Raw genomic sequence first — 13,197 nt, 5'->3', positions numbered from 1 at the left:
GACCGTCTTCTTGACTGAATCTCCCCTGTGAGGGGGGGTGGCCGTCTGGCCGTCCTCCCCATGTCGCCATCCTGCAGCCAAGGGCAGAGAGAAGGAGGCGCAGGCCGTCAACAGTTGCTCATGTCAATGGACATTTGGAGGCTAAAGGCCTGTGAGGAGTGGGACCTAGGTGACTTGCCCCAGCTCATCTGAAGTGTGTTGTGGAGCAGGAAATTGGACCCGGGTCACTCTCTATCCCAGGCTCGTGCCCCAGCTATTAGACATCTCTTCCTTGCTGGCTGGCCAGATGGAAATACAGAACGGCTAATGATCAATGTTGTGCCACAAGGCCTTCTAGTATCATCACTTTCAGTTCTTGCTTTTCCTTCTCTGGATTTGGCAGTGAAGCCGTTCACCCTTCTAACCCTGTTTCACTTGATTTTTCTTTATAATCCCCTTTCATGATTGAGTCATTACTGCCTATGTCATGCAAATTTGAGTTCTGTAATGATGGGGTATCTTCCCAATTTGCAGAGTGATCCTCTCCCCCTGCTTGTTACTGGGAGCAGTGTCTCTAGTTGCCCCGTGGCCTATGGTAAAAATGTACCCCTCTATTGCAAGTGAAATAAATATTACTTTTTTTATTTATCCTGTCTGGGAGTAATTTTTATCTGGTTAGTTGTATGGGACTGTGTCTGACAGTGTTATTCCATTATTAGAACATTAACTGACTGTTGCCCTTTGTGGCCTGAATGCTTAGCAAATATTTGGGGCCTTACAGGTGGTTCCCATTAGGGGGAGAAATTGATGAAAGAGTCAGATATTTCTTTGATGCAATCCTGTTTCACTGCAGAGAATGTACACAAAGTCCTTTCCCCCTAAACCACAGAGATAGTTTCCTTGCTCACAGTTTCAGGCCTGCCTTCCCAGCATGCCCTCTTCCCAGAAAGGTTTCTCTTGGCTTTCTATCAGGGCTATGCTTGTGCTGTCACACACACAAAATCAAAGCAATCCCTAGCCCCTGTGTTTGTCCCCAGAGAAACCCCCTGGCCTGCATGGCCCAATTTCTGCCCAGACCTTGTATGTGGTCTAGTCCTTGGATGGTGGCTTCCAAAGTTTCAGTTATCACTAAAGAACGGGTCATTTAATTGTTTCTTCATTTAGCCCCAATGGAAGGTGGCTAACATGTCCATCAGCTTCAATTAAGTTTGTAATTGCCCCTGGGAGCCACTCACCATCTAGTATAACATGCCCATTGACTCACCCCAATGTTAAAAAGAATTCAAGCACTTTCCTGCTTTTGCATCACATTAAAATGGCTTTCTTTAATTACCAGAGTAATATAGCATTAACACTCCCCATGGGGAAGCAGAGGTAATGCTGCAGTGAAAATCCAGATGCTGTCTAAAAAGTTAATTCCATGCCAATTTGATATCAAAATGTATCTTCCCTAAAGTTAGAGTAGTGATGAGTCTCATCACCAGGTGCTCAAAAAACAAAAAGCACACAGGAGTCACTATGTAGAAATATATAAACCCAAGCTAAAATGAAAAGGAGGACTTGTGGCACCTTAGAGACTAACAAATTTATTTGAGCATAAGCTTTCGTGAGCTACAGCTCACTTCATCGGATGCACGAAAGCTTATGCTCAAATAAATTTGTTAGTCTTTAAGGTGCCACAAGTCCTCCTTTTCTTTTTGCGAATACAGACTAACATGGCTGCTACTCTGAAAGCTAAAATGAGTGACTTCAGAGATGAACTTTTAGTGAGGAAAAACAAAGAAACACCCATATGCTATCACACATTTTCACAGAGAGAAGAGGCTGAGTTTTCCATTCTCAGAAATGTTTGAAGTGGGGAAAGGATGGGGGAAAACAAAACAGATTTTGAAAATTAAAAAAAAAAACAGAAAGAAAAACAAGGTAGTAATTAGCTTCCAGCTCACTAAGTGTTGTGGTACAGCTACCCTTACTTCTGTGCTGCTGCTTGTGTTGGTGCTGCCTTCAGAGCTGAGCAGCTGGAAAGTGGTGGCTGCTGGCCAGGAGCCCAGCTCTGAAGGCAGAGCTGCCACCACCAGCAGCACAGAAGTAAGGATTGCATGGCATGGTATTGCCAACCTTACTTCTGTGCTGCTGCCAGCAGAGCTGGGCCCTCAATTAGCAACCACCACTGTTTGGCTGCCCAGCTCTGCAGGCAGCAGCGCAGAAGTAAGAGTGGCATGGTGTGGTATCGCCACCCTTACTTCTGCACTGCTGCTGGTGGGGCACTGCCTTCAGAGCTGGGTGCCCAGCCAACAGCTACTGCTCTCTGGCTGCTCAGCTCTGAAGTCAGCACAGAAGTAAGAGTGGCAATACCATGAGTTCCCTAAAATAACCTTATGACCCCCCTGCAACTCCCTTTTGGGTCAGGACCCCCAATTTGAGAAACTCTGGTCTCCCCTGTGAAATCTGTTTAGGGTAAAACCACACAAAAGACCAGATTTCACAGTGGGAGACCAGATTTCACAGTCCATGATGTGTTTTTCATGGCCATGAATTTGTTAGCACCCTAATCATTGCCATCAAGTGTGGCATATCCTACAGGGGCATTTGTGGTAGAAGAATAATCAAATAGGTGAGAGGTATTTGCAACCTGGCTCACCCTACTAACTCTTCAGGCTGAAGAAACAAGAGAGATATAGGGTCAGAAAATAATAAAATAAGATTCAACTTGGAAAAATGCAAGCATCTGGGGGAAGTAATCTGAATCAATTATATTCAGCTCAAGGGAGAAAAGTGGGAAGTCTGAAAGAGACTTAATGTAAGGGGACTGTTGCTCCCTTACTAACATTCAGTGAGGGTGTTTTGGCTGGCTAGCTCCCAGTACTAAAAGGGGAAGGGTCTATGGGAAACCAGGACCCTGAAACTGATAGTCCCCAGGAACAATGTGAAGAGGCCAATGCTCCAGGTCAGCCTGAATGACAGGGCGAGCAGGCTAATAAGGGAATCAGGAGGCCAGGGAGGTCCTGTCCTCTGTGTGAGCTGGATTTGTCTGGGTCAGACAGAGTGCGGCTGAGCTAAGGAGAAAGCAGGGGCCCAAGCTAAGCTGGGGAGCAGAGCTGTGCCAGATCCAGAGGGACCAGAAAAGCAGCCCAGAGAGAGGAGACCCTGTCCTGGGAGCAGAGCTGCAGCCCCAAAGCCAGAGGCGCAGCCCAGAGAGAGCAGACTTGCCCTGGGAGGAGAGCTGCAGGGGCCAGAAAAGCAACCCACGAAGCAGGTCCATGCTGGGAGCAGAGTCACAGAAGCAGCCTGCAGAGCACACCTGTCCTGGGAGCAGAGCTGTAGCAACCAGAGCCAGAGGGGCCAAAGAAGCAGCCCAGGGAGCTGGAGGCAGAGCAGCAGCAGCGCTGAGACAGAGTGGTGGAGCTGGGGCTGGAGCAGTCCAGAGCTGGGTGCGGTGAACAGCTGGGGAGACCGAGGGGGACCCTGGGCAGCGGGCCCAGCACAGGGAGACGCCTCAGCCAAGAGGCTCTGCAGGCCAGGCTTGGATCATAACCCCGACAGGGCAGGGGCGACACTGGGAAGAAGGGTCCTACCACTTAGAGCCTGAGAGTGTGTGGCCACCACCAGAGCAAGTGTCCAACCCACAGCATCCCTGCAGCAAAGCCAGGGCCAGAGAAAAAGGCCTGGGACTTACAAGAAACAGACTGTGAACTGCCCTGACATTCCAGAGACACTGTTTGTGATGTTCCCTACCACAGAGCGGGGTGATGTGTTTCCTTTAACCTTTCCCATGTAACCCTTCTGCCCATCAGAGTTGGCAGCAACAAGGGCCGGGTTCAATATCTAGGGGATCCATTCCAATAACACAATGCAAACTGGCTCGAGCCCCCACCCAGTGACCTGGGACAAATATATACCACCCCCACTGGGCTCCTCCAAGAGGCAATACTTCCCCTCTCGCAAGCACATAGTCTGAGTGTAGCAAAAAGCCTTTTAATAACAGAGAGAAACAATGTGGCATTATGTTGGGGAAACACCACCAACAGGATTCATAACACAACCCATGAGCAAAAACCCACCCCAAGCAAATTGGGGCATGCCCTTTCCCTTTGGGTCTTGAGTCCAGCAACCCCAAATCACCCAAAGTCCAATGACCCAAAAGTCTCTGTCCCTGGTCAGGGCAGCCCCAGAGTTCGAAAGTTTATCTGCAGAGCTTTACCTCCCAACCTGGGTGGAGATGGGGGCAGGGGGTAAGAGGCACCTTACATGATCTGAAGCTGACTGCCCCACAGCTCCATAGGCCTTCTCTCCGCTCCGCCAGCTGCCCCACGAACTCCTTCACTCAGCCCCGCTCTGCTCTGCAGCCCAGAAGCAGCTCCCGCCGTCCCACGAACTGCTCCACCAGCTGGTCCACAAGGCACTCCAGCCATCCTGCAAACTGCTCCACAATATATCTTCAGGCTCCCCCACTACTTAACACAACACTCAGTGATTTCAGCTCTTAGTCAGTTCAGCTCTTTGGTGAATTCAGCTTGTAGTAGGGGAGCCTCAGTGCTGGTGCACCGTTAGCCCAAAGTGAGCTCAGCAGCATGTAACTAGACTTCTAATGAAATCAAAATTAGCTCTGATATTCCACAGTGAAGAGAGGAAGAAGTGCAATTAGCATGTAAGGCCCTCACCAAAGGGCCCATGCCACTAAGTATTAATACTTGTCCCCAGTCTCTCTCAATTCACAGAGTTTTGGAACCCATGACCCTTGCCTAGTGAGTGCTACTTAGTTGATGGTGAGTCCCTCCATCATAACAAAAGGCCAAGTACAGTTCCAAGCACAGTTCCCATAATTAGGGTAATAACAATTTATTCTTCCTGCCCCAATAACAGAGACACTGGGGATCCCACAGCAGCCAAAGTGACCATTTGGGCAGCTATGGCCTCATTCTAGGGGTGGGTGTGCCTATGCAAATGAGATCAGCTCCTGAAGTTCTTTTCCACAACTTGCCACACCTCACCACCAGATGTCAGGGTGGGGCTCATCCTGACTCTGCTTACACCCATATTTCCTTATTCTTTTTAAAATTAATTGTTGATTAAATAACTTGCAATTGCTTTAACTTGTATGTAATGATCAGTGGGTCAGAGAAGTGCCCAGTGCAGAGAGAGTACCCCGGAGTGGGGACACCCTAGTTCCTGTCCTAGGTGACTACAGCAGGGTTGGGGGTTGAGCCCCCCAGGAATCCTGGGCCCAGCCTTGTTGTGGTTATGAGGACACTGCCAGACAGGAGAGTGGAAGGGGAGTCCTCAAGGGCAGGGAGGCCACAGGGTAAAGGAAGTGGGAGCGAGGACTCAGATCCTTTCACTAGCCCACTTCACCGGGGTAGTGCAGAAGCCAGGAAAATTCCCCACAATAGCGGGACTATTCCCCTGCTCACATTAAGATTGAAGCAACCTTCAAGAATGGAAAAGAAAGCTTCAGCTTTAGAATTGGAAGAGCAGAAGTGGTGTCCTATCAGGGATAACTGCTTGAGCCTCAGGAATCATAGAATAACAGGGTTGGAAGGGATCTCAGGAGGTCGTCTAGTCCAAACCCCTGCTCAAAGCAGGACCAATCCCCAATTTTTGCCCCAGATCCCTAAATGGGCCCCTCAAGGATTGAACTCACAACGCTGGATTTAGCAGGCCAATGCTCAAACCACTGAGCTATCCCTCCCCCCGGATTGCCCCAGATTGCCAGAAGCTTCAGATGTTAGAATATTTTGGTAAGGCATCAAGTTTTAGTGCTCTGAGTATTTTTTGATATATGAAGGGGAAGAGTTATTTTGACTTTGGTGATAAAGCTCATTAAACAATTTAAATAGTCTCCATGAGACAGGGTGCACTTGCCCTGCAGTGGACAGCAAGGGATTAACCCCATACTCTGGACAGAGGAAGCCTTGGCCCTGCTGGGCTTGAGCACCAGTATAAAAGGGAGTAACCCAGTTCAGTCAGAATGGGTTACTGAGAAGAGAGGATGCATGTTGCAGGCTCCCACCTGGGAGCTGCTGGAGCCCTAGACTGTGGCAGCCTGGTTAGATACCTGGCTACCTGAAAACATCCAGGAGGCATTGGAACTGTTGGGAGCTCTGGAGACCCAGGAGACTTGTGGACCATGCCTCTTGAAGACAGGGTAGAAAGTAGCCCAGGGGAGTTAACCATTGATCCAGTTGTAGGAACAGGAACTAAGTCAGCATGTTTTGGTTGGATCCCTGCAACTCGGTGGAGAGTACACTCACCCCAAGCAGGGCCCTGGGATAGGACCTGGTGGAGTAGGAGGGCCTGGGTTCCCCTACCCTAGTCACCTCCTGCCCCACCCTGGGGGTGGCCCCTCCCCTGCAGCCCTGTGAAGCAGGGCAGCCATATTGACTTACTCATGGGGCTATAATGCCCTCCCCCTGCCCCAAAGGTGGGCTGGAGTGTACTTGTCCCAGGATACTCTGTGATGAAGTGGGGATTTTCCCTTATGTTGTATGTGAGTTTTACTGTTTTGCATGAATGCTGTATGTGCTTCAGTTTCCCTGTGTGCTGCACCAATACCTTGGTGGTGGCAATAGGGGTGTGTGACTTTGGGTGAGACTCTCTGGGGCAGGTGATGCTGCTTCAGCTGCCTGCACGTATGTTATGGCCAGTGCCCTTCATAACTTGAGACCCAGGAGGGGGATGCAACCAGGTGACTCTTTGCCCAGAAAGTGAGACCAAGATAAGGGGGAGGAGCAACAGGGATGTCTGAGGTCAGATTTCTGGAAGCTGGCAATCTGCTTGGGGGCACTGGAAGAGGGGGAGTTCAGGGCGTCTGGCCCAGGACTCCCCAAGAGGGACTTGACTGAGAGTCACTGATTTCTGTGCTAACAAGTTCTGTTTTACTCTTGCATAATGACAAGTTTCAGAGTAGCAGCTGTGTTAGTCTGTATTCGCAAAAAGAAAAGGAGTACTTGTGGCACCTTACAAACTAACAAATTTATTTGAGCATAAGCTTTCATGAGCTACATCTGATGAAGTGAGCTGTAGCTCACGAACGCTTATGCTTAAATAAATTTGTTAGTCTCTAAGGTGCCACAAGTACTCCTTTTCTTTTTGTTCTACTCTGTGTTCCTGTTACCTTCTGTTTTACTGGCTCTCCGAGAGTCACTGCGGAGTTGGTATGCAGGGCCCTTTGGCTTCCCCAGGAGCCCTGCTTGGGCGGACTAGCTGCAGGAAGCACATAGTGAGGAAGGGGATGCTGAATTCTCCAAGGTCAAACCCAGGAAGGTCGAAGCTGTGTAGGCTTCTTGCCCTGGTGATAGTATGCTCAGAGAGAAGAGGCATGCTCCCCCAGAGTCCTGACTGGCTTCATATGGAGTAGTTCCAGAGCATTGCCTGGTGACTCGATGACTACTGGTGTCAGCGGTGGGGTAAACTGCACCCTGTGGACAAAAAGAAAAGGAGTACTTGTGGCACCTTAGAGACTAACCAATTTATTTGAGCATAAGCTTTCGTGAGCTACAGCTCACTTCAAGCTTATGCTCAAATAAATTGGTTAGTCTCTAAGGTGCCACAAGTACTCCTTTTCTTTTTGCGAATACAGACTAACACGGCTGTTACTCTGAATTCTGTGGACAGACCATCCTGCAGTAAGTGACTGGGGAGCAGTAAAACAAAGGGGATTAGTGAGAGACAGGCATGCTGAAGGCTCAGAGAGGTGCGGTTCCAGGAAGTGGAGGAGCCTACGGCTGAACCCTGAGAGAAAGTGGACCTCCGAGAAGGGCTGTTGCACTGAAGGGGTTCCTCCCAAGGACCATGAGGAGCTGAGAGAGCACAGGCCTGTGAGTCCATGACCACTTGAGAACAGCGAAGAGATGGCCTATAACCTTCTCCTTAAGAAGGACATTGTAGAGTTTTGCAGAGAGAGATGGCTGCGCATTGGAAAGCTCACCAAAGCACGGCTGATTGCTCAGTTGGAAGAGGGTGATCACTATAAGGAGCCAGTTCCTGACCCAGCTGGGGCCGTGAGAGAGGCTGGGAGCCCCTGGAGTCCCCGAGACCCCTGTCCCTGACCGGCAGGGGGTCTTCACTGGGTTCCCCGTCAGTGGATCTGAGATGGATGCAATTGGAGCTGAGATTGAAGGAGTCAGAGGACCATGAGAGACAGGGAAGGCATGAAGCAGAACAGCAGGAGAGACCACGGCAGCATGAACGGGCAATGGCTGAGCTGAGAGGCAGAAGGACCCATCCAGGGGTGAGTGGGCATGGACCCCTGGGGTGCCAGTTCCTCAGGGAACCTCGACGCTAAATTGCTGCCCCAGGTTAAAGAGGGGGGAGATATAGATGCCTGTCTCGCGGCCTTTGGGAAGTTTGGCAATTGGAACCAGGCGGACCCTGCGGAAGGCTCTGGTGTCTAGTCCCTTTCATGGGTCCCAAGGCCATAGAACTGTTTAGCCAGATGGGTGGGGTGGCAGACTGGCTCTCACTCCTGACCCCAGCATGTCTGTGTGTACTCTCCTGGGCTCAGGCCCTTCAGGCCCCCAGGGGGAGCGGAAGATGGTGATCAATGGGGCAATGTTCCTGGGGTGGTGAGATCCTGGGACAGAGAGAACTGTTGTCAGGCCCCGGGTGGTGCAGCCTCACCAGATGCTGAGGGGCTGTGTGACCTGGGTGAAGGTCCCAGGGATGAAGCCACTCACCCTGCCTATGGGTCAGATCCCTGTGCAGACACAGGAGAGGTCATGCTGGCTGGTAGTTGGGGTTCTTCAAGATATCAGCTGTGACCTCCTGTTGGGAAATGACTGTGTTTCTTTGGGACGGGATCCAGGCCCTGCTGCTGTAATGGCTGAGGATTTGAATCCAGGGAACCAATTGGCCAAGACTGAAAATGCAAATGGCCTGGCTGGCAGGGAGGAGGAGTTCCTAAGCTCAGGTGCCCTGCCTGTCTGTAATCAGACCCCGGGAGCTGAGTGGGACAGAGAGATACTACCCTGCACACAGGAGAGGTGGCTTATGCTGGCTATGATGCTGTGAGCAAAGCAGTGGGCTTGCTGCCTGCCCTCAGTGGGACAGCAGGGGCAAAGCTGACCCCAGCTGAATGAGGGGGACCACAGCTGAGTGTGGGGGACCACAGCCAGGGTGGTAAAGCTGCCAACCAGGGCTGCCTTATCCAGAGGTGCAAAAGGCCTGGGACAAGGGTAAAGCAGCCTTGAGATTCCTACCTGTCATAGAGGAGCCTTTTCAGAAGGTGGCCATGGGCATAGTGGGGCCCTTCAGCAAGGTTACCTGTGCATGGGAAAAATACATTCTGGTGGGGGTAGATTTTGGTATCCATTACCCAGAGGCAGTGGCTCTGTCCTCTTTTGAGGCAGACACTGTGGTAGATGTGCTACTGACCGTTTTCAGCAGAGTGGGGTTCCCCAAGGAGGTCCTTACAGTCCAGGGGTCCAACTTTGTCAGCCCTGCTCCAGTGCTTGTGGGAGAAGTGTGGGGGTCTGCATACCTGGGCCTTGGCATATCACCCTCAGTTAAACAGGCTGGTAGAGAGATTTAATGAGATCCTGAAGATGATGCCTAAAGTCAGAGCTGGCCAAGGTGGAGGCAATCAGAGATTGGCCTGCACCCCAGACTAAGAAATAGGCCCAGGCCTTTATTGAGCTGGTGGGGCACTACCAGAGGCCTGTGTCCCACTTTAGCTCTGTGTCAGCTCTCATCACAGAGTTAGGCAAGAAGGGTAAGTCAGACAAGCTGGTCTGGACCTGGCAGTACCAAAGGGCTCTCTGCATGCTGAAGAAGGATCTGGTCAAGGGCCCAGTGCTAGGAAACCCAGACTTTGACAAGCCCTTTATGGTGTTCACTGATGCCTCCGACACAGGGCTGGGCACAGTGCCAATGCACACTGATGCAAAGGGGGAGGAAAAACCCCATCATGTACCTGAGCAGGAAGCTGCTGCCCCAGGAGCAGAGCTATATGGCCATAGAGAAGAAATGCCTGGTCCTGGGGTGGACTCTTATAAGGCTGAAGCCGGATCTACTTGGGTGCCACTTCACTGTGTACACAGACCAGTCACCCAGCCATAGCCAGTGCCAAAGGGGTCAATGCTCAGCTCCTGAGGTGAAGTCTGGCTCTCCAGGATTATCACATGGAGGTGGCCCATGTTAAGGGGAGTGCAATATTATAGCTGATGCTCTGTCCTGGAGAATGGGCCCTGAACTTCCCCAGGCCACTGACTAAAGTGACCCCGCTCAGTTTGGCCTCAAAGAGGGGAGAGATGTGACAACAAGGGAAAATCCCCACTTCATGTTGTATGTGAGTCTTACTGTTTTGCATGAATACTGTGTGCCGCAGTTTCCCTGTGTGCTGCACCAATACCTAGGTGGTGGGAATAGGGGTGTGTGACTTTGGCTGAGACCCTCTGGGGTAGGTGAGGTTGCTCCTGCATGTATGCTATGGACGGTGCCCTTTGTAACCTGAGACCAGGAGGAGGCTGCGACCAGGTGACTCTGCCCGGGAAGTGAAACAAAGACAAGGGTCGGGGAGCAATGGGGGTATCTGAGGTCGGGTCACTGAAAGCTGGCAGTCTGCTTGGGGGGACTGGAAGAGGGGGAGTTCAGAGTGTTTGGCCCAGGACTTGACTGAGAGTCACTGATTTCTGTTTCAGAGTGGTAGCTGTGTTAGTATGTATCAGCAAAAACAACAAGGGTCCTTGCGGCACCTGAGAGACGAACAAATTTATTTGGGCATAAGCTTTCATGGGCTAGAACCCACTTCATTAGATGCATGGAGTGGAAAATACAGTAGCAGGTATAAATACACAGCACATGAAAAGATGGGAGTTGCCTTACCGAGTGGGAGGTCACTCTAACGAGACAATTCAATTTAACAGTAGGATACCGAGGGAGGAAAAATCACTTTTGTAGTGGTAATGAGTGGCCCATTTCAAACAGTTGACAAGAAGGTGTGAGTAACAGTAGGGGGAAATTAGGTTTTGTAGTGACCCAACCACTCCCAGTCTTTATTCAGGCCTAATTTGATGGTGTCCAATTAATTCCAGTTCTGCAGTTTCACACTGGAGTCTGTTTTTGAAGTTTTTGTTGAAGAATTGCCACTTTTAGGTCTGTTGTTGAGTGACCAAGGAGACTGAAGTGTTCTCCTACTGCTTTTTGAATGTTAATTCCTGATGTCAGATTTGTGTCCATTTATTCTTTTGCGTAGAGACTGTCCGGTTTGGCCAATGTACGTGGCAGAGGGGCATTGCTGGCACATGATGGCATATATTACATTGGTAGATGTGCAGGTGAATGAGCCCCTGATATTGTGGCTGATGTGGTTAGGTCCTTTGATGGTTCCCTTTAATAAATATGTGGACACAGTTGGCACCGGGGTTTGTTGCAGCGTTTGGTTCCTGGGTTGGTGTTTTTGTTGTGTGATGTGTAGTTGCTGGTGAGTATTTGCTTCAGGTTGGGGGGCTGTCTGTGAGGACTGGCCTGTCTCCCAAAGTCTGTGAGAGTGAGGGATCGTCCTTCAGGATAGGTTGTAGATCCTTGATGATGCGCTGGAGAGGTTTTAGTTGGGGGCTGTAGGTGATGGCTAGCGGCGTTCTGTTACTTTCTTTGTTGGGCCTGTCTTGTAGTAGGTGACTTCTGGGTACCCTTCTGGCTCTGTCAATCTGTTTCTTCACTTCCCCAGGTGGGTATTGTAGTTTTAAGAATGTTTGATAGAGATCCTGTAGGTGTTTGTCTCTGTCTGAGGGGTTGGAGCAAATGCGGTTGTATCTTAGAGATTGGCTGTAGACAATGGATCATTTGATGTGATCTGGATGAAAGCTGGAGGCATGTAGGTAAGTATAGCAGTCAATAGGTTTCCAGTATAGGGTGGTGGTTATGTGACCATCGCTTATTCTCACTGTAGTGTCTAGGAAGTGGACCTCTTGTGTGGACTGGTCCAGGCTGAGGTTGATGATGGGGTGGTAATTGTTGAAAACCTGGTGGAATTCCTCAAGGGCCCCCTTCCCATAGGTCCAGATGATGTTATCAGTGTAGTGCAAGTAGAGTAGGGATGTTAAGGGACGAGAGCTGAAGAAGCGTCTTTCTAAGTCAGCCATAGAAATGTTGGCATACTGTGGAGCCATGCAGGTACCCATAGCAGTCCCACTGACTTGAAGGTATAAATTGTTCCCAAATCTGAAATAGTTGTGGGTGAGGACAAAGTTCAGCCACCAGGTTTGCCGTGATAGTATCGGGGATGCTATTCCTGATGGCTTGTAGTCCATCTTTGTGTGGAATGTTGGTGTAGAGGGCTTCTACATCTGTAGTGGCTAGGATGGTGTTTTCTGGAAGATCACCAAAGGATTGTAGTTTCCTCAGGAGGTCAGTGGTGTCTCAAAGGTAGCTGGGAGTGCTGGTAGCGTAGGGCCTGAGGAGAGAGTATACATAGCCAGATAATCTTGCTGTCAGGGTGCCAATGCCTGAGATGATGGGGCGGCCAGGATCCCAGGTTTATGGATTTTGGGTAGCAGATAGAATACCCCTGGTCAGGGCTCTAGGGGTGTGTCAGTGTAGATTAGTTCCTGTCCTCCTTCAGGGAGTTTCTTGAGCAGATGGTGTAGTTTCTTTTGGTAATCCTCAGTGGGGTCAGAGGGTAATGGTCTGTACAATGTGGTGTCAGAGAGTTGTCTAGCAGCCTCTTGTTCATATTCCGACCTATTCATGATGACTACAGCACCTCTGTGCTAACAAGTTCTGTTCTATGCTGTGTTCCTGTCACCTAATAAACCTTCTGTTTTGCTGGCTGAGTCACACCTGACTGCAGAGGTGGGGTACAGGGCCCTTTGGCTTCCCCAGGAGCCCCACCTGGGTGGACTTGCTGTGGGAAGCTCACGGTGAGGAAGGGGATGCTGAATGCTCTGAGGTGAGACCCAGGAAGGTCGAAGCTGTGTAAGCTTCTTTCCCTGGTGCTCAGAGAGAGGAGGCATGCTCCCCTAGAGTCCAGATTGGCTTCATATGCAGTAGTTCCAGAGCATTTCCTGGTGACTCTGTGATATACTCCACCTCCAGATACAGGACTTTTTAAAGTAATTTGCAATGCCCAAAACTTCCAGTAAATTGACTTATTTCTCTGGCACTATTATTGCTATATTTACATCTCCTTTTGACCAGAAAAGTGTAATGCAGGTTGTATGGGAGAAAGAAGCATCTTTTTTTTATAAGATTTTTTTTTTTTTTACATTTCCAGGTGTTTCA

Source organism: Natator depressus, chromosome 7 (assembly GCF_965152275.1).
Source record: "Natator depressus isolate rNatDep1 chromosome 7, rNatDep2.hap1, whole genome shotgun sequence".
Lineage (NCBI taxonomy): Eukaryota > Metazoa > Chordata > Testudines > Cheloniidae > Natator > Natator depressus.
This window is presented reverse-complemented; position numbering follows the sequence as displayed.